Source organism: Toxorhynchites rutilus, chromosome 2 (genome assembly GCF_029784135.1).
Source record: "Toxorhynchites rutilus septentrionalis strain SRP chromosome 2, ASM2978413v1, whole genome shotgun sequence".
Lineage (NCBI taxonomy): Eukaryota > Metazoa > Arthropoda > Insecta > Diptera > Culicidae > Toxorhynchites > Toxorhynchites rutilus.
Genome location: NC_073745.1, coordinates 33,344,465 through 33,367,048, shown reverse-complemented (window position 1 = coordinate 33,367,048; position 22,584 = coordinate 33,344,465). Strand labels below are relative to the sequence as shown.

Here is a 22,584-nt window from a genome sequence, read left to right as displayed (position 1 = left end):
AAATGTAAAAGTAAACCGGAAGGAAGGAAGGTATTGTATTATAGAGACTTTAAACTTTTGCAGTTCATTCGTCTCTAGCCTTGAGAAAGGCCCTTTGAAAACTCTACTCTATTCTACTCCAGCACTACCACCTCCGCCCTCTTGCCTTGAGAAAGGCACTCGATCCCTCGCCGTCCAGCCCGTCCAGCAACGATGTTGTCCAGTCGGTGTCCACACAAAGAATGATGAAAAGTAAACAGTATTTTTGATCGTAGTTTTATATCATTTTTATGATAAGTGGAAAACAATAAATTAAACTCTTTCGTTTCAAAGCAATATCGAAAGTCCTGAAAAGAACTGGAATGGTTAAATGGGTTGTATGGAATCTGCTGCGTGCTAATGTAATGAGGTTTCAGTCGGATGTAGCAGATGTTAACTTTTTGGCAGCGGTAGTTTTTTCGGAGTCGCTGCTGCTTTCCTTGGCTTTGGCATCTTCGGTATCTGTGCGTCGGTTTGCAAGGGTTTCGTTGACACCATCACGGTGAGCTAAACAACGGATAGCGGGTTTGATACACTGGATGTTGCCATGTGGAACCGTGCGATACACTATTCCTTAACCGGGTCCTTTGTCTCCTTTAACTCCATAACCGCATCCAATTGTATTGGTTGATGTGAACAGGAGTACCAGCAATGCACACTAGAAACACATATGTTTATCGATCTGAGCGTCCAACAAGAATGAGAAATCTGACTGAGTAGCAGCAGCAGCAGCAGCAGTAGAGAAAGAGAGAATGCCTGAAACTCTCTACTCATGATATTTGTTGTTGCCAACAGTAGTGGACCGATACGAGACACAGCACAACATCGATGCTGAACCTCAACACATTGTTGAGGTTCAGCATCGATGTTTACCGCCGCTGCTGCTGCTACTGCCACTTATGTGAGACACAGCTCAATTGTTGGTCGCTCAGATTCGATGCTGCACTTTCACGATGCCAAGAAACGTTCTCGCACTTCTGACGGAGAGAGCGTGCCTGAAACGATCCGCTCGTGATGCTTGCTGCTGCCACTAGTAGTAGACCGGTTTCAACAACCGTTGCTACTGTTTGCCGCTGCTTATGCTGCCATAGAAGCTCGATGCGAGACACAGCTCGCATTTTGACCGCTCAACTTCTATGCTCGCCTATATATTAGCCGCTTTCACTGCTGCTGCTCTCCACTTGTTGTTGTCCGTTCCACGTCCGTTGTAAGAATGAATGAGATCCACGAATGCTCCTTGCTTTTATATCATTTGGTATGTCTGATGTAGGCGCCTCCTACTCGATTGCCATGCAGCTTGCCGGTGAGAGAACGAATCGGGCGCGAAAAAGAAATGACGTCAATTTCGACCAATCAGGACTGGGTATCTTCTGTTTGGATAGGGTATTATTTTTTTTCAATTGTTCGATAGTTAGTTATATGATATATACTATTTTATTCAATGAGAAAAATTGTTATGGAGTGCCGTAATCGTTTGATGCAAAAATCTCATCAATCCATAATGAAATGAATGAGTAACAAGCGTTTGAAATTGGACATTTTTCACGATGCGATCGATTTTCATTTTTCAATTTGTACCCCAATATGTTCCCGAAAGACGTGATCCTACGTCAAAACTCATCAATGTAATATGAAATAATTATCATTATCGAACACCATTATTAACTTTTTTTCTCACCAGAAAAAAAGTGTTATTTTTACTCAACCCATTTCTATTTTCGCTTTAAACCCAACGGAACACGATGCTACATGCCTCAATGCGAATTTCAATTGGACATTGATATCGGTCATTGATATGAACTTTCACGAAGCAACCACCATAAAAGTTTCAAATTTAAATTTCATTTATACTCTATCAAACATAAGTTCTATTCAGTTCATTGAAATATGATTCTTCAATTAATCCATCGAAAGATTGGAATGAAAATAAAAAAACACTCATTCATCGTTCCCTGCTTATTCGCTAGCACGTATGCAATCAGCAATGCCCACGCTAGTTACAATGAGCATTATCCATTTGTGCGTGTCGTTAGTTGAACTTTCGACCACGAGGGTGCTGATTTCCCCCAGACACCTTGGATTAGAAATCTCTGTTAGGGAATACATTTCGGTGGGAACTAGAGATGTGCCATCCGCTCGTGAGCTGTTCTGTAGAATCGACTCTTTGGAGTGAGTTGACAAGGAACAGCTCGCTCTCCGTGTTATGACATCAGTTCAGTTTCATTTGTTCCTTGTCTTTTTAATTGTTATATTCGCGTTGACGGAATTGGGCTTTGTTTACCAGTTTAGGGGGCACCAAAAATAATAATTGACTTTCGGGCAGAATAAACACGGTTTTGAAATTAAAATTATGAATGAAAATTAATTTCTGTGTATCAAATTAGTGTTCTATTTCAATGAAAAACACTTTGCTTGCAGGCGGTGGAAAAATGTCATAAGGAAATTATTTTTGAAGACAACTTTATATTATATTGCAAAGTCTCAGTGAAAATGTCGGAAATGTATACACGGTTAAATGAGAATCAGGATTACGCGTTTCAAGTAATTTAATAACATGGTGTGAAAAGCTTCATTTAGATTTTAACATACTATATTCTGGCTTCGTGTATTCTAATCTGATTACACTATGGAATTTGGGACCCAAACTGAAAGTCGCCACCAGACGTCGACACTGACAACTGAGCTGAAGAGCTGTTCATAAAGAACTAAGCTGAGCTTATCTGAGCTGTTCATCATGATGAGCTGGATTGCACGCCTCTAGTGGGAACGAAAGCTCCTCCTACTTTCATGTATTCATTTTTCAGGGTAATGTTTCTGAAAAATTTCTGCATCAAACGCATAAAATCAGTTGAGTTGAAACCAATTGTCACCTTCAAAATTATTATGGAAAAATCTGTACCATATTCATGATTAGCTTTTGTGATGACGATTTGTGAAAGAATTACAATCAACCCTCCTTTAATCTATGTTCTGTATCTCGATACTCTCCCTAATATATTTATACCATTCTAAATGGGTGCTGGAGGAAAGATTAGCTTCAATGACAGGTATACTGCGCATAGAGACATATCAGTCGCCGTAGCGAGCTAAAAAAAAAGCTGATAAAAATTTATTTCACCATGAAACTAGTTCTGAACCAAATTTGATTTATCCTGTACATTTAAATTTGCGAAAGTTTATAATTCATTTTCGGGGGGAAGAATTTTCTGGTGATGCATTTTTTTCTAAAATGGTTTGGAAGCGCTTGTTTGGAATTAATGAAAAAATAGATGTAAATAGAACTCATTTCTGGTAAAATGAATATCGGTTATGCCTTTTTGTGCAGTATAGTAAGAAGCTGGGCGAGTATCAAACATGTCACTGTTAAATAATTCTGGTACTCTATATTCGATTAAAATTATAGAAATATTGTAATCAAAATTTGTTGCGGATAACTAAACATCTCCGCCACGCTCCATTCAATTTTAGTACTTGTTCAAATAGCTAATAATAGCGAATGTTACATGAATTAATATATAAATTGATGCGTACACTAAATAATGACATCAATTGTGAAGAACTGTGATATCAATCGACGTTTATCTTGTTCAGAACAGATAAATAGGTGTATTTTATATGTCCAAAATTTTAGACGGAGCACCCATTGTCATGATGGGAAAGCATTTTTTTCATGGCAACATACCAACACACCACGTGTTGAGTGGTGGTGGTGTGGTGTCCGATTCGCTTCTTCTACTCTACGCACTGCCGGTGCTTGGGGTGAAAATGCAAGAGAAACTGTACACCATGTTCGAACATCATGTGAAACATTAGGATTAAACATCGTATGTCCAAACATACTACGAATACAAACATGTCACATTTTCAAACATAGGTACGATAAAATCGTGTTTGTATTCAAACACAAAACTGCGAACTGCAGCGTGAACATGTTTATCCCGGACGCAATGTTTTTTTTTTGTGAAACAAGGAAGACTGTTTTGAAATATTCATAGATTTTCGAAAAATATACATCAACAGTTACGATACATCTAAATTAGTGTATCTAAATAACATTTCGGAAGTGATAAACTTAAAAGTTAGTGGTTCATAAATCACTGTTATTAATTTTATCCCAAATTCTATTGTTCTTAATTTCGATGCAATATCCTATTAAACAATTCCTGGTGAGTCTTCAATGGCAATCTTCAAAAATCAAAAATCTTCGAAAATCTTCAAAAATTTACTCCACTGTACTTATTGTAGCCAACTAACTTTTACCTTAACGTTGAAATACAGAATTTTTTTCTTTCTAGCAACCAGACGGTCGAGAGTTTGGTTTAGTTTTCCAAATCGACCTTAGGTTAGGCAGACAGGCAGAATCGGAGATAAATATTGCTCATAGTGGTGCAATTTAGTCCGGTGGAAGCACCATGTCGGTTTTCATACTGGAGAGTGCTTGTGTATTTTTGCACCACATAATTTCTGCATCTGAAATCGATGAATTTGTTGCCATGACCGATAAGAGTGAGCAGAAAGAATTGATGAGAGACGACATCAATTAAAATAGTCCTTCCCTGCTGTTTATTTAAGTGGCAGAATGATGCATCTATCTATCTATCTATATATATATATATATATATATATATATATATATATATATATATATATATATATATATATATATATATATATATATATATATATATATATATATAAATGGAGTGATGTCTGTCTGTCTGTCTGACTCTTATAGACTCGGAAAGGGGTTTTTGGGGCCGGGGAAGGTTTTCGTGATATTTTGAGACCCCTCCCCCCTCTCTAAGGGGGGGCTGCATAAAAAATGAAACACAAATTTCTGCATTACTCGGAAATCAACCAAGCAAACGAAACCAAAGTTGGCATGTGAAAGTTTTAGGGTGCAATAAATGTTTCTATGATGGTTAGACAGTCCTTCCCCCACTCAAAGGGGGGGCTGCCGTACAAATGAAACACAAATTTTTGCATTACCCGAGAATTAATCAAGCAAATTAAACCAAATTAGGCATATGGAAACTTTAGGGTGCAATGAATGTTTCTATGGTGGTTAAATACCCCTCCCCCTCTCTTAGGGGTGGCTGCCATACAAATAAAACACAAATTTCTGCATTACTCGAGAATTAACCAAGCAAATGAAACCAAATTTGGCATGTGGAGGTTTTAGGATGCAGTAAATGTTTCTATGGTGATAAGATACTCCTTCCCCCTCTCTTAGAGGGGGCTGCCATACAAATGAAACACCATTTTTTGCATTACTCGGAAATTAATCAATCAAACGAAACCAAAGTTGGCATGTGAAAGTTTTAGGGTGCAATACATGTTTCTATGATGGTTAGACAGTCCTTCCCCCACTCAAAGGGGGGGCTGCCATACAAATGAAACACAAATTTCTGCATTACTCGAGAATTAATCAAGCAAATGAAACCAAATTTGGCATGTGGAGGTTTTGGGATGCAATAAATGTTTCTATGGTGTTAAGATACTCCTTCCCCCTCTCTTAGAGGGGGCTGCCGTACAAATGAAACACAAATTTTTGCATTACCCGAGAATTAATCAAGCAAATTAAACCAAATTAGGCATATGGAAACTTTAGGGTGCAATGAATGTTTCTATAGTGGTTAAATACCCCTCCCCCTCTCTTAGGGGTGGCTGCCATACAAATAAAACACAAATTTCTGCATTACTCGAGAATTAATCAAGTAAATGGGCGGGACGAAGTTTGCCGGGTTAGCTAGTAACCTATATAAATAAAAATGGAAGGCCAAATCTGTTCGTAAGCCGGAAAACCGGAGAAAGGATAGTCCGATTTTAGCCTTCTTTATTTTGATCTATTCATCTCTTCTCGTAGATCAATATAGTGGAGCGAAAAACCAGAAAATTTTCGGAAAACTCTGAAAGAAGTCGGAAAATTCGGAAAATTGAATTTCCATATGTTCGAAAATTACATCATGATAAGCGTTGTTAGCCCATTTGATGTTTGCGCTAGCGAAGTTGATCTTTGTTCGAAGGTGGAAATGGATTTTCAGGTGAAATAACGCATTCCTATATCTTCTATCTATATCTATATAAATAAAAATGGAAGGCTATATGTGTTGCTAAGAAACTAGGATTATCTCATACACATATTTTTAATTTGGTTAGTGTACAATATACGCCCTGGAGGAATCGATAGTGTAATTTCCTCAGAAATTCCAGATCTCTCTACTGATCAACTACTCTCCCGTATTCTGAAATTCGATTGAATCAGAATTACCCGAACGGATTGCCACTTTGGATGCTATAATTCGTTCGACTCAAGTCTAATTGAGTCCTGCGAATGTGTCAACTTTTAAAACAAATTTATAAATGGAAATTACCTCTACATATCAAATATGTGGATTTAAGAATATAAAAGTTCCAAACGAATCGTGAAATTCGATCGAGTTTCGAACCAATTGTGTTTAAAATGCAGAATACCGATTTTAATTTTCTCAAATCGTTAAAACATTCAATAACACTGCATTAGTTATGTTTTATTTTAACACCCAAATTATTCACTAAAAATAATTCATATTCATATGACAGAACAAAGTTTACCGCTAGTCAGCTAGTTCAAAATAAATATATGCATATGTAAGCGGAAACTTTGAAAATATGCGGGCTGGCTAGTGGATATCTGAAAGTAAAACTAGGCGAGGAAGATTCAGATGAAAATGAGATCAATTTTTTTTCAAATTGGATTGGAGTTCTTCTCAAATTTTAACTCTAATTATGAGTTTAAAGTCATGCCACGTTTTATCGCGGCATGACTGTATTCCACTATCGTCATGTCAGCCCGTCATGCCCGTATCCCACTGGAGCAGTCCAGTATGTAATCATACTCACGGACAGCTCAATTAATACGTTCCTCTGTGGTGTAACACTCGCTGAAGTGTGTGGGTGGCAGCCCATGTGCACTCTCGGTGGTGGAATCTTTGTTGATGATGGGTCTGGCTGTACCTTTCGCACCTTCACTCCCGCGAATGGAAAAAAAAAACCGTCCGGCGTGTTTCGATAAATGACTGTGAGCCAGGGCGAGGCTGTTCGATCGCGTGAGGTGTTTTGTAACATACACACACACAGAGTGCAATCAAGCTCCATAATTGGCGCTCCATCACAGGGCACAATCGGTCGATTGGGAACACCCCGAGGGGCTACGTTTTGGAGGAGCATGAACGGAGAGAAAATGATGGTCTTGTAAAGTGGCAATAATGATGATTAGAGATGTAACGACGGGGCTAAGGCGCCGGCGAAACTTATTGCTATAGACCACGAATGCGATACTCTAAACTGTCCATAATTTGATCATTGTCTGCGGAGTGTTGTGGTTGGGAGTTTTCTATGCGGGAATCATCTCCCGAAAGGTGGTGCTGTCGTTGACAGCGAATATTTAGTTGAAGCACGCGACGCTCTCCATTGAAATGGTTGGAGCAGGCCTTCCATTTTTTGCTACCGTTACCCAACTCTTTTGTCTATTCTTTGTGGAACACTCAACTTAGTTTGATAGTTACCAAAGGTATGCTATTACTTTTGTGGGATGTACTAAATTACTCACACAGATCAAAATATTTTGTAGAATCACAAATTCAATAAAATAAATTAATCACCAAAGACGAAGTGAAGATTGTTCATTCAAACAAAACCCACAATTGTTTTTTCTCCCCGATATTTCTGTACACTACATCTAAACACATCAGGACAAAAACTTGTTCGTAAAATATTCCAAATCTTGTGAGTTTCAGCTTCAAAATCATCCCATCTTTATGCGCTCATTCTATGTACAAAAAAAATTGTATTTTATTGGTAACAGTACTTTTGTCATCAAAAAAGATTTTTTCCGACTCGTACACGCGTTTTTTTTGCCTTCCATAACATAATCCAGCCGTGTTATTGGGAAGTTCGGAGCATCCGCGTCAATCTTCTGGAACACGACACCTGAATTAGCATATGCACTGCAGATCATGAGCGTATCGGAAAATAATCTCAAACATTTGATACGTTATCTATCACATACGAGTTCATATTTTCTGGACGTGTATTCACAACATGTTTTGTTTACTTGTCAAAAAAGTCACAGGAGGGTTGTGTCTGAGACATGACCGCATAGTTGACGTAAGATTCCGATAGGTTATCTGTTGATTTTGGATATTTTGAAAAATTAAACTCTGATAATGATTTGCTGTGACCCTAGACGAGATGCCTCCTGTGTTATGTATGGATAAAATAAAGAAAAAAACTCATCAAAGTTATATAAGATAATTATCAATACCGAACACAATTATCAATTTTTCTCATCAGTGAAAACATGTTACTTTAATATAGAGAAAACATATTTGAAATAGAAAAGGTAATTTTCTTTTATAATTTTTACTTTCTGAGTGTTGATTCAACCCAATGCGAATTATAATTGGACTAACAACACCTAATACTATATGTAGAGCATACGGGAAATCACTTTTTCGAATATTTCTTCACTTTTCCAGCTTTTCTCGCCGTATGAACTTTCCTTGGGTGAAAATGAACAAAACAAAACAGACAGCTTAAACCGGACAACCCGTTCTCGAGCGGGATAATACAATACCTTCCTTCCTTCCCCCAGGCAGCTTGGTTTTGGTATCTCTGTTAGAGAGCATATTTCGGTAGGAACAAATGTTCCCCCTACTTTCATGTACTTGAAATGGCGATTTCCCCTGGCAGCTTGGTTTAGATGTCTCTGTTAGGAAACCGCCGCATGTGTCGTCAATTTCGTCGTGGGTATTTCCGTTAGGATAGGAGTTGAGATTTTTCAATTGTTCGATGGTTAGTTTCATGACATATATTATTTTATTCAATATAAAAAATGTTATGGAGTGCCGAAATCGATTGACGCAGAAATTTTATCATTCCATCATGAAATAACTGAGAAATAAGCGTTCGGTATTGGACAATTTTCATGATGATGTGATCCGCGGAGCGGTTTATCCGCGAAAGTGAGTTCCATAGTAATTCTATGAACCTTCCCTAAATTTGTCAATGAGTGGTAGGTTTTTGTTCTGTTGTTTTGGTCATGACTTTCACATTATTTGTCGATTGATGTACACGACCTTACAGATGAATAGTTTAATGATTCTTGTATTGATAAATCATAGTTTTCATGCTAAAATATCTTTTTTTGACGTAGAACTACGTCTTTTATTAAGGGTGTCAAATCAGAAAACAGGTCACGTTTTTATGAAATAAAGTTACCGTTAATAACTATTTTTGCCGCGAACGGATTTTGGCGATTTACATACTAAACGAATCGGAAATTCCGTAAGATTTGTTTAATATGCCATACATTAGAATCCCCTTGTTAGTAAATGGTTAAAATTCATGAAAATTTTAAGTGTTTCTATTTTCCCATACATTTGTTCTGTCCATTTGAGTGCTTTCCCGAACAGAGCTATCAACTTATCGACGACCAACGGAGGGGAAATCGTAGGATTTAAAGTCTCCGTGAACAAAGGAAACGAAGAAGAATGAAGGGGAATGCTTGCCTAGAGTATAAACAGTGGATCTCGCTGAGGCAAACTTTCATTCGGCATCGGACTGTTGAGTAATCCAGTTCACTTTGCTTTCGCTGCGCTTCGATCTAAGATTGGACCCCACCAGTGGTAATCCAACTTGGAAATCGTCGTTTGATTTTTCTGTTCGTTTTTCGCGTTATTCGTATCGTGTGTTCTTCTTTACACGTCATAAATTGGACGCTTCGCGTAGTGTGCGATGAGCAAGAAGAAGAGGAAGGCAGGCTCGAGCCCTGCAAAAAACGAACGCATTGCCAGGGGCAATAAAATTTCGAGGTAAGCGTCATCTAATGATGCACGCGGTGTTGGTGCAGTGAAAAGCGCTCGCACTGAACCGAGCCTTCGCGAATGTGACACCGCACCGAACAACAGCGAAGTAGGCGATTTGGGCGCGTCGGTCGAAAATGTAAACGCCCAGGCAGCAACCAAAATCAAGCTCCCCCCGCTGGTGGTGAAGGCGGTCGCTCTTGACAAACTCATCAGCGAATTCGCATCGATGGGTGTTACAGCAGAGTACAAGCTGTGTGGCATAATTCGGTCTTTTTCCAAGCAGTTAACATTGTTTATTTTCCGTCTTCATAAGGGCTTCGTTTGTGCATTTGAGAATGCATCAATGCATTAAACTGACGTTATGGCGAAGCAGACGTTAAGGTTGTGCAACAAAAAATTATTTGGGAATACTAAGCATCTTGAATATCTTACTGGAATGTTAAAAGTTATTTGGGTTCGCGTGCCAGTCGCAAAACTGCCTTCAACTAGGATTGCATTTGCGCTAATATTGATCATAATGAAGCATTGCTACTGTTTTCGAGGTTGTTATTAACAAAAAGAGTTTATTTCTCTTGTTTAGTCATCAAGAAAGTAAATGTTCTGGAATTTTGTATGTGATTAGGTTTTGCTTGCCAGTAGCAAAACTTCCTCCACTAAGGGAGACAGCTGCGCTTATCTCGAGCATGAGAAAGTAATGCAACTCTTTTCAAGGCCAGTAATATTAACAGAAGCGTTTCTCTTGAGAATAGCGCAAAATGATGAGAAGTGTTTATATTCCTAGTAGTTTCAAGCCACCAATGTATGGCTCTGTATGCATGCTATGGCGAACGCTTGTTTGGCGCTTGGTTTACGCTTAGTTTGTACGAACGATATCTAGAGGTGCGATTCCTTTGAGGCAATACTAAATAACATGTAGCATGATATTTGATACTTGCAAGTGTTGTCATTGTTGTTTTTTACATGCGGTGCCAAAGATATATTGATGTAGTTATGAGATATGGAATAATGGTGCTGGTGCAACATGTTTATAATCGACTGTAGCCGAGTCTATGTCAATTTCGAAAAAGGCCACCGGACTAGCCTTCGAGGTAAATTTTCAATGCATTGACATGAAATAAATTGCGACATACGATTGTTTTGTGAGGGCAAGAATGAATCATCAATCAATTATCGTCAACTGATTCTACAATGAAAAAAATCATTTCAAAGATTATTCTACTGAGCAGTTGTTTCTAAAATTTCACAGCATTATAGAATAATATCCGAATGTATAAACAAGCGACTTAAATAAAATAACAGCGTAGTTCTACGTCAACAATGCGGTCGTATCTTGGACACAACCTCCAATAATTTTTTTGTGTTTGCACCTCATTTCAGTAATTTATATTGTTATCCGCGATTTTCGTGATCCGCGGTGATCTTGCCCGACTATTTCGCGGATAATCGGGGTTCTACTGTACCCGATTTTCGGTTTTCAATTTGTATCCCACTTTATCAATGAACATTCCCTGGAGGATCTGTAAAGAAGTGAACTCGGTTCTAGTGACCCAGGATAGGTCCAGAAAGTCGTGAATTATATTCGTGAGTACGATATGCCTCCATTCGTGACTTGGCCAAGGAATTTGGCCAGTGATCAAGCAGATTAGGAAGAGACATAATTTGAAAATTTACAAGAAGCAGAAAGTATCATGGGCAGCTCGAAAGGGGGCGTTCGAGGGCTCAAAAGTTTTATGTGCGTATGCTGGATAGGGATTGCATTACCGTGCCAAAATTTCGATAACCGGTTATTCGGTAATGAAATTAATAATTACCGATGAAAAAATACTTTGAAATAAACTATTTTCTTGAAGAAATGACTTTTATTGATAATAATTAGTTTACAAGAAGACATTTTTCAAGTTATTGCTACTTAAAGGGCGAACACGAAATTATTGCGACACCGAAAATGTCATGCCAATTTTATTTTAATGTTTAGAATCAAACCAAAATTTTAGGGTAGTTTTATACAAATATTTACTTCAAAAATCAAAAGAAAAGTTAATCGATGGAGCCTTGAGTGTAAAATTGAACACATTTTCGCTTGATGCCTTCCATCAAAGTCTTTACAGTGTCATCCGGTACCAGTTTCTCAGTTTTTTCCATTTTCTTAACATGTCCTTCTCGTCTTTGACTGTCTTCTTGCTCTTCCGAAGTTCCCGCTTCATTATTGCCCAGTACTGCTCCACCGGGTGCAGCTCCGGACAGTTTGGCGGGTTCATGCCCTTTGGAACAAAATGGAAAGAATTGGCCTCATACCACTCCAGGACACTTTTAGAATAGTGGCATGATGCCAAATCTGGCCAAAATAGCGGTGCTTCGTCGTGCTGCAGCAAGAACGGCAAAAGGCGCTTCTCGAGGCACTCAGATTTGTAGATCTCGCCATTTACTATGCCCTTTGTCACGAAAGGGTCACTCCTCAGTCCGCAAGAGCAGATGGCCTGCCAAACGAGATATTTGGAGGCGAACTTCGACATTTTCTTCTTCCTAAATTTGTCGTTCACATCGAACTTGCTCTTGCCGGTGAAAAACTCCAACAACGACTTTGCTTAAAATCGGCTTTTATATACGTTTCGTCGTCCATCACACAGCAGCCATATTTTGTCAGCATCTTCTCATAGAGCTTCCGTGCCCGAGTTTTAGCCGTCGATTGTTGCCGCTCATCGCGGTTCGGGAAGTTCTGTACCTTGTATGTATGTAGTCCAGCTCTCTTCTTTGCATTCTGGACGTAGCTCTGCGACATGCCGATCTTTTTAGCCAAATCACGGCTTGAGACGTTGGGATTTGCTTTAATCATCCGCTTCACCTTTCCCTCCGTCTTTTTATTCTCCGGTCCCGGTTTTCTTCCAACTCCTTTGCCGTGGTCCAACGTCAACCGCTCCTGGGACCGCTTCAACACTCTGGAGACGGTTGAATGGTGAATGTTCAACATTTTTCCCAACTGCCGGTGCGACAGGTCAGGAAATTCCAGGTGTTTGGAAAGAATTTGTTCTCTCGACTCGCGTTGGTTCACCTCCATTTTCGTTGAATCGAAAACACGACTTTGAGTTTGACAGCATGTAGACAATACACATCAATGAGGAAGTGTGCAAAATTTGGTTGATTTTTACCCAATGGTAAAAAAGTTATGCCCTGTTGAATGTGTCGCAATAATTTCGTGTTCGCCCTTTAGTAGCTACTTTGCTACTACTTAGGGACACAAATCATGTTAGTTTTGTCGTTTTCTGATCTTAATCGGATCTCATGAACGAAAATTCCAGGAGAGAAAAACGCATGTTCATAGTTCAATGATGTTGGGCGTACGGTACGAAAAGCATCGAATACCATTGTCATGTATTTGCCTCTGGTGCCCTCTGTTAATACTTTTGATTGTTGCAATCGTCGTTCATGTTTTCTCTTGATGCTCAAGTATTGTGCAGGTTCTGCATCGTCCAATGGATTTATTCCCTTTTGTTGTTCAGCTACTGAAGTCTTGAGTCACGAATGATTTCTAATGCCTGCTTGATCAATGCATTCCGTGACATTTGATAGAAGACGCCGAAGTCATCATTTATTATGTCATGACTAGGAATGGGCGCTCTGTAGAAAAAGATCGATCTTGGCGAATCGATTTTCTAAACGGCGTAGGGATCGATCCACTGATTAAATCGGTACCAAAGAATCGATCTTTGAAAAACCAAATGTCTTTTTTACAATTTCTTTATTTACTCTATATGAGAGCCTATTGCATTTCCCAGAGCATTCATCTTGAAACGTCATGGAATTAATTAAATAAATTCATTGAAAATTATTACTAGAAATTCAACAACTGGTATTTGTTCAGAACTCAGCTAGCAAACATCTCATGAAATTCGTCAGTGCTACACTGAAACACAAATCCATAAAAAGTTTTTCTTAGATCAAAAAATCGGAAGAATAAGATCGATTTTCGCGATTTGTTCGAGTACAAAGAATCGACCCAAAAAATCGAAATGGAAAAGATTGAAATCGATCCAAGATCGCCCAATCCTAGTCATGACCACGAGCAGAATGATTATTCATATACGCGAACAAATCTGCCTATACTAGGATTGGGCGATCTTTATAAAAAGATTGGTCTTATTGAATCGATTTTCCAAACGGCGTAGGGATCGATCCACTAATTAAATCGGTACCAAAGAATCGATCTTTGCCGAATCGATTTTCGAAAAGTTAAAAACTTGTTTCGATTTATATGCTTATCCTATATGAATACTGTCGTTTCTTTGAACAGGGAATACAAATTTCATATTTCTATTCAAATATCAAAAGCATTTTCTCTTGTTCCACAGCATGAAGGCCACAGCCACAGGGCATTCATCTTGTGCCGCCAGGTAGTCGTTTTATTTGATGAATTCAGTGCCACAAATTATCAAAATTTATTCACGAATGAAGGAATGAGATTTTTCCCAGTATCGGATGATTTCTCTTCTGTTGCAACTCAACGCCGTATCTGTCATAATGAGTATAACACAAGAGTCGAGACGCGTGAACTTTGTCTGTTATATTGATCGAGAACAGCATGATCGAACTTCGAAAAGCCTGCATTCAGGCACTTTCATGACTGTCAATAATTTCAGGTGATTATCACGAACGTTAAGTTGATCTTCATCGCTTGCAGTGAATTTTTATTGAAAACGTGTCACCCATTGCACATGTAAATTGTGTTGTATGCAATTTCCGAGCAATCGTGAGTAGAATCATAAAACGTGGCAAGAGTTATTCTATACATTCCATTGCCGAAGTCGCCAAAAACAAGAATTTTTTTGTGATGAACTGTCATCCTTTACCATTAATCGATTTCACTCTCAATTGGTGACGCTGAATTTTATGCTTTGATTTTCACTAACACGCAATGATCTTCAATTTCGACCTTACGAATACCATGACGAAAAGGAAGATGCAAATGAAAAATGAACTTCATGGTAAGCTGATGTTGATGTTCATTCCACTGGGGTTCATTGATTGTTTTGTTTCATATTTATCGACTCTCGCTTGAGCAGTAGGTTATCAATACAAGGAAGGCAGAAACTCGCCGAATTTGAATGTCGTGAACGTGAATATTTTCAGCACTGGATGAATTAATCGAAAAAGTAATATTAGAAATTGAACAATAGCCCAGAACTCAGCTAACAATGATCCCATAAAAGCCAATCGTGCCATACATCTGTCATTTAGTCGAAGCCGATTCTCGATTTCGGCGCCAGATCTAGAAAACAACCTTTCACCAGTAATTGAAGTCAACATCAGGTTCATTGATCCTATGCGCAGCCTGTTACAGTTCATCCCCTCAGTAGCTGCCGTTAGTTCTGCTTCTGTCAGCATTTGTACTGAAGTAAATCGTAGAAGAAGCAATCCAAATGTTGACATTAGGCCGTATGAATAAAAACAAAATTCACCTTTACTTTACTTCATTCGAGCAGTCGAGCAGTGAGATTAAATTTTTACTACGTTTGGTATGAATAAAAGAAACAACAAAGTATTTACTTTTCGAAAATGGATGTTTAGCTGATTTCGTATGAATAAAACTGCATTCACCAAGTATTTACTTCGTTATTATCACGTATGCTCATGAGCATACTTTGGATCTGAAAACACTATCATTCGTTTTGATGTCATATCCGATTTATGTTTAATGCTGCTATCTTGCGCTTGAAGCTAAACAAGTTAACGATCCGCATTGATGGCATTAAGCTTCGTTTACTAGTTTAGGGGAGCGTAAAATTTTTTATTGATTTTCAGGCGGAATGAACACGTTTTTAAAATTTAAATTATGAATGAAAAATAACCTTTCCGTACCAATTTGGCATTCTGTTTAAACGAAAAACACTTTTGTTTGCAGGTGATGAAAAAATCGTGTACGAGTATTGTTTTTGAAGACAACTTTATATTATAGTGAAAAGTATTAGTAATGATGTTGGAAATGTATAGACAAAGGGTTAAATAAAAGTCAGAAAAAAGCGTTTTAAGTGATTAAATAAAATGATGTGAACATTTTCATTCAAATTTGAAAACTGGCTTCGTGTCTTCTAATATGATAGGTATTACACTAACGAGATAGGGACCCAAACTATGGTCCCTAATTGAAAGTCGCCACCAGACGTCGACACTATTCCTTTTTCATCGCGAATTCACGCTTTGTCAAAAAAAAAAACGTTTTGAAACGAAACCTAAACAATCAGTTGATAGATGTTCGACAAAGTAAAAACTATGTTCGAATTCGAAAACCAAATTAGTAAAGTAAACTTTTATTCATACGGATTCAAGTAAATACTAGGAAAGTTTACTTTACTTGGAAACGGGCAGAATGAGTAAATACTTTTTTTTATTCATACGACCTATTATGTTTAAAAGAAATGTTAGTTGGCCTTTGGTGAGATAAAAAATCGATGTACACTGAAAAACAAATCTACAAAAAGATCGAAAGATCGATAGTAAAAAATCGATTTTCTCGATTTTCTCGAGTACAAAAGATCGATCCAAAAAATCGGAAATCGGGATGGAAAAGATCGATCTTCTGAGAATCGATCCGAGATCGCCCAATCCTAGCCTATACAAAACATAAATCCTTTCCTTCAGGGATCCAAGCAGCTGCTTCGAAATATCTGATAGTTGCTCCGATAACTGTTCTAACATAAATTGCAATCCGACGTCAGGTTCACAAAAGGAGCAGTTCTTCCGTCATAGCAGTTTAACAGCGACGAGAACTGGTTCGAGGGCATCAATCAATTCCAGCTCTGAAGCTGAAGCTCGGAGGTCCTAGAATCGGCGCAACACTACCAGTTGTTTTTTTCCGATCTTATTTTGATTCTCGAGTAATATTTCGAAGCGGCATGAAGACAAATATTATTGTTAAAATTAAATTACTGAAATTACCGGTTTTTTTAATTGTAAAATTATCGGTAGTTCGATGATGAAAAATGACACGGTATTAATGTTAAAAATGGTAACGGTAAAACCGGTTAACAATACCTAATGCTGGATAATCCGAACCACTGCATTTTGTTGGTTTTTATGGCTTATTTACGGTATGGCTTACGGTTTTTTTTTCTCAGAAGGGACCATAAATTCTCAAATGAAGGACGAAGATATTGCTTCCATTATATAGAAAACATAAACTACCTCCCCCATTCTGGCCAGATTTGGCAACGGCTCATTACTCCAAATTTACTCTGGTTTGCGGAAAACATTATCATGTACGTCGAAAAAGGCATCAACCCGCCAACAATAATGAATGTATTAACTGAATATTCTGATGGTACCAATGGTACCAATGCGACAGCCGGATTACTACAGTTGAAACGCGTCATCTGAGTCTTTTTTTTGCACTCCATTTCATCTCTTGGCTATGAAATTTTTTCACGCGCTGGCATTCCATCCCTCACGGGTGTAATATTTCCAGCTAAGCCATACTTTTGACGTTATATTTTGCTTTCCCAATTCACGGCCCTGCCGAGCAAGCAAACAAAAAAAAAGTCCGTAAAAATGGAGCAACCGTGTAAAGCACAACATGCACGCACTCCAAAATCATGTGATGGAAATCGCTCACTACAACTATATTTCTCCGCAGCTTACGAGGCAATGAGAGGAAAACATCATTCGAACAAAGCGACAGATAACGGACCTTCGTTACTCCATTCAGCAGGAGGGAGCGAAGGATTTTCCCACATGCTAAAACCCATTCTCGCACACACCCATCCACCCACTCACGGTCTGAGTTATATTGATGTGTCCGTGGGAGTCCTGCGAGGAAGTCCGGCCAGTGAGCCACAGTGAGCTTTTGGCACAGAAGTAAATAAGGATTTATGGTGTCCCAGCGGTACTCGCCTCTGATGGCACGATGTGGGGTGCGAATGAGGCTTCCGAATCCGAATCCGAATCCACACGACACGGGGTGAAGGGGTGAAGCTGGAAGAGATTTTTTTTATCTTTTACTACCATCGCCGTTTGCCCGAGCCTCTCTATGTTTTCGGGGGGAGCTTCTCCATGGGTACTTCCATGTCGATCCGATGGAGCATTCGGTGAACGATCGGGCTCGTAATCGTAAGACTCTATTCCGCCATCAATATTGTGTGTGAGCCGCTTTTGTGGCCGTTGCGGAAATGGGAAAGTTGATAGTCTAATTTGATGTTTGTTTAAGCCGTAACATTCGTTTGCGTGCGGTGGGACTTCGGCAGGAGGGAGAGCCGGAGGAGTCCGATGTTTATTCTTTTCAATTTGCGATTTTACGGTCGAGATGGTCTGTTCGATTTGGCACTGGCTGCTTGCCGGTTGTTTGTTGGTTTGGTGGGAATGTTTAGGTACGCGCCATGAGTTTTCGTACATAAGATTCGTATCTGTTATCGCATTGCTTTGATTTTGCTTTAAGAAGTACTGGTGAGTCGATAACATAAGGAGAGTATATGAGGTTAAGGTCTAAAAACTAATGAAAACAACCAGGACCCTCCGTTGATAATCTTTTTGTGGTCACTGGGTGTACTGTTCCAAGTTTGCGGTTCACATGGTCACCCTAATTCAACATCGAGGTCAAATGCCAATGATGAACATGAGATACGTGAGAGAGATGAGAAAAGAGAAGAGAATAGAAAGAGAGAGAAGTACTTCCGCCAACGAACATTCTAGATAAAAAGTGAAACTCAAACGAGAAACAGTGAATTTCGGAGATTAATTTTTTACAGATGGAAAAATATCCAAAATTAGATTACTAAAGTTGAATTGAACTGAACTTGTATGTCTAGCAATAATATTGTTTAACTTGTTAACAAAGTATTTAGTGTGCAACTTAACTCGTTCCGTTTATTTTCGCATGAGAAACACATTAATTTGAATAATAAAATTGATTAGTACTTTGTTCAAAGTATTGGCCATAGCTCGATCAAGTCACTACTTTTTCCTATTTTTCAGACACGGATTCCGTCGCGAAAGAAGCGATTCTCTTTTGCAACTAAGAATGAATTCAACCAATTTTTGATACGTTGTTCGTACATATATCGTATTCCACTCGAAACAATAGATAGTCGGTAGGGGCAAGATCTGGAGTACGAGACCGATGTGCCAGAATTTTCCATCCTCTTTTTTTAATAGTTTTTTACTCGAACATGCGGGCGAGCGTTGTTATGATGGAATATTATCGACGATGTGCTTCAGATGCGCTTTTCTTCCAATAGAAACATTAAAACTTCCCGCAAATGGAGATTCTTTGCAACAAAACATTTTCAACGCAGTAAAATTTAAACTTGTGCAAAATTCAAACACTTGTAAACAATATTTCGACACATCTCGATTCAGCAAAAATTAGAGAATAGGGAATAGGGAATAGGGAATAGGGAATAGGGAATAGGGAATAGGGAATAGGGAATAGGGAATAGGGAATAGGGAATAGGGAATAGGGAATAGGGAATAGGGAATAGGGAATAGGGAATAGGGAATAGGGAATAGGGAATAGGGAATAGGGAATAGGGAATAGGGAATAGGGAATAGGGAATAGGGAATAGGGAATAGGGAATAGGGAATAGGGAATAGGGAATAGGGAATAGGGAATAGGGAATAGGGAATAGGGAATAGGGAATAGGGAATAGGGAATAGGGAATAGGGAATAGGGAATAGGGAATAGGGAATAGGGAATAGGGAATAGGGAATAGGGAATAGGGAATAGGGAATAGGGAATAGGGAATAGGGAATAGGGAATAGGGAATAGGGAATAGGGAATAGGGAATAGGGAATAGGGAATAGGGAATAGGGAATAGGGAATAGGGAATAGGGAATAGGGAATAGGGAATAGGGAATAGGGAATAGGGAATAGGGAATAGGGAATAGGTAATAGGGAATAGGGAATAGGGAATAGGGAATAGGGAATAGGGAATAGGTAATAGGGAAAAGGGAATAGGGAATAGGGAATAGGGAATAGGGAATAGGGAATAGGGAATAGGGAATAGGGAATAGGGAATAGGGAATAGGGAATAGGGAATAGGGAATAGGTAATAGGGGATAGGGAATAGGGAATAGGGAATAGGGAATAGGGAATAGGGAATAGGGAATAGGGAATAGGGATGAGGAGGAGGATTTAATAGATGAGAATTTTTAGTGCAATATATAGTAGTGGAACATCTAAATTAGTGGATTTAAATAACATTTTGGAAGCGAAAATTGAAAAGTTGGTAATTTGTATTGTGTAATTATTCATTTTATCCCAACAAACCTTATTAAACTTGATTGTTTCGTTCAATCAATATTCAATTAAAGCTCTCAAATCGCTCTACAATTTGTTCTTTGATACCCAATATCTATCTTTCTTAATTTCGCTGTAATATCGATATAAACAATTCCTGGTGAACATTCAACCAATATTTTAAGAAATTGCGATTTTTACTCCCGTGTACTTATAATATCCACTTAAATTCCAACTTAACGCTAGCAAAGGTTACATTTTTTCATGGAGTCATATTTGAATGATAAGAATGAAACTTTTTTTTCAAACTGTATATAATCGAACCGTATATAATCGCGTCTGTATTTAATCGAGTCTGTATATAATTGAGTTGATCACGCGTATTCTAGAGCTTGCCACTCAGAATGCATTCAAGGCGTGTTATTTGGCATAGAAATCTCAACTAAGTACTAATAAAAATGACGCAAGTAATACTACGTTGAGATACTACGTTGAGACGGGCATTGAAGAAGAAGAAGAAGAAGAATATAATTGAGTCCGCCCTGTAATAGATGGAACAGCTGGAAAACAGATATATTAAATAATAAAATAACAAATATATTTCAAACATAAATGTCTTTTAATTATAACGAAAAAACTTGATTAAAAAAATATATATCACGAAAACTAAATGTGAATGAGTATACGAAATACAGAAAAACATGAGATAAAAAAAGTACAAACAAATCTTCCAATAAGTTTGTAGATTACAATGTAGATGAGGTAATAATTTTATGGTATACATGTCAAAATCTAGGTAATAAAATCTGTATTTTTGATCCAAGAAAATCTTTTAACCTCAGTTTTTTCTCAATCTGTATTGAAATCTGTAGTATGTTCAAAAGTCCAATTTTTAAGCACATTCTTGGCTTTGGACGAATTTCATGCGAGTTCGGATGAGATAGGACGCAGGTTGCGTTGGGAGTGTAAAGACATCATTAATCATTTAAGTAACATTGTAAACCTAAAATCTAAACAAAATGATATCTTTCTAACCTCCATATTCGCGTGCAAAATCATAACACGTATACTCGCGGTGTCACAGACCGAAAATTGAAGTTCTCTGTAATGTTGCCATTGTGTATTCTTCAGGCTTTATTGGCATTTATTTGAAGAAGAGGGTATGATTAAATGAAAAAACTCCAAAAAATATGTTTTCTTCGTCTTTATTGTGTTTTAATAGTCATCTAATTCAGCCTCCTCAAAACAGTGTAATTTTTGATACTCCAACACAAATAACGAAATTCGTTTTTTTTTACTATTAATTATTCAAAGTGAGCAACTGAATATAATTAATCGAAGTATAAAGAGCTATAAAATAACATAAAAACGTATTAATCGATTGTGGTTTCATTTGAGTAAGAATCAGAACATAGCATAACTGCATGCTCGAAACAAACATATTTTTTACATTTCATGTAGTTGTTTCGTGTTTTTCGGGTCTTTTATCGAAGAGAAGAATGCATAACGACCTTCTTGATAATTACCAGATGATAAAGGTACTGGAATATAAAGTTTGCATATTTCTAATATTCTTTGTCTGTGCATTCTTGGTAAACTAAAAATTAATGCCTTTTTTAAGATGGGGCATAAATGATGATATAAAACTTCCTAGGAACTTCCTTTTATTTTTCTTGTTTCCTTGGCGATATTGTTCATCATAAAAAAAATATCCCCGAAACTGCAACTGTTAAAAATTACCATAAGCCACCGAATAGTTTATAGTTCACTGTTTACAATTCTTCCACAAGTGAAATTCTTTCACAGGTGTGTATATGTATGATCATTATATTTAGCGAATAACTATATGAAAGTCAAACATTTATATTTTGCTTTTGAAGGTATGAATCTAACGATGAATAGTTAATATATGGATCCGTTCAATCCAGTTACAAAAGGGACTGAAATCAAATGGGAATAGTCCGGTAATGATCTTATGCATTATATTCTATAAATATTCCACGCCACTAACATTAATTTATAAATTTCATTCAACAATATTCTAGAATATGAAAAAAGGCACTTGTCCAAAAAAAAAAATTACTCCTATACTCGCGTCGGTGTGTCAGACCGAAAGTGTTAAAAAAGTGGCAAACGTCCACTTTGTATCAACACATGCTAAGCTAAACGATGACGAACGACGAATAACGAAGCTAGAGAGAATCGCAAAGTCGTGGTGTTGATATTTTCTGAGCAATGAACGAATTATTGATTTCTCGGTTTGACAGACCAATGCGCGAGTATAGGAGTGTTAAAAACGGCCAAAATTGTGTTCTTAACTTCTTACAAAAATTTCGAACTTGAAAACGAGAAAATCTACAAGAAAAAGATTTTCTCATTGGAAAAAACAAAAAAAAAATTGGAAATAAATTTTTCTCAAAAACGTATTTTTGAAATTTTTTAATTAAATTTTTTTGTAAGTAAGATTTTTTAATTTTTTTTTAAAGAAAACAAAAT

The 22,584-nt window shown here is 37.7% G+C and overlaps 1 protein-coding gene across 2 annotated transcripts in view; it reads left to right on the top strand.

Annotated features, from left to right (window-relative positions):
• LOC129770177 (beta-1-syntrophin) overlaps nucleotides 1–22,584 on the top strand; it is a 652,823-nt gene that overhangs the window by 210,278 nt on the left and 419,961 nt on the right. The gene's annotated exons all lie outside the window — the stretch shown is intronic.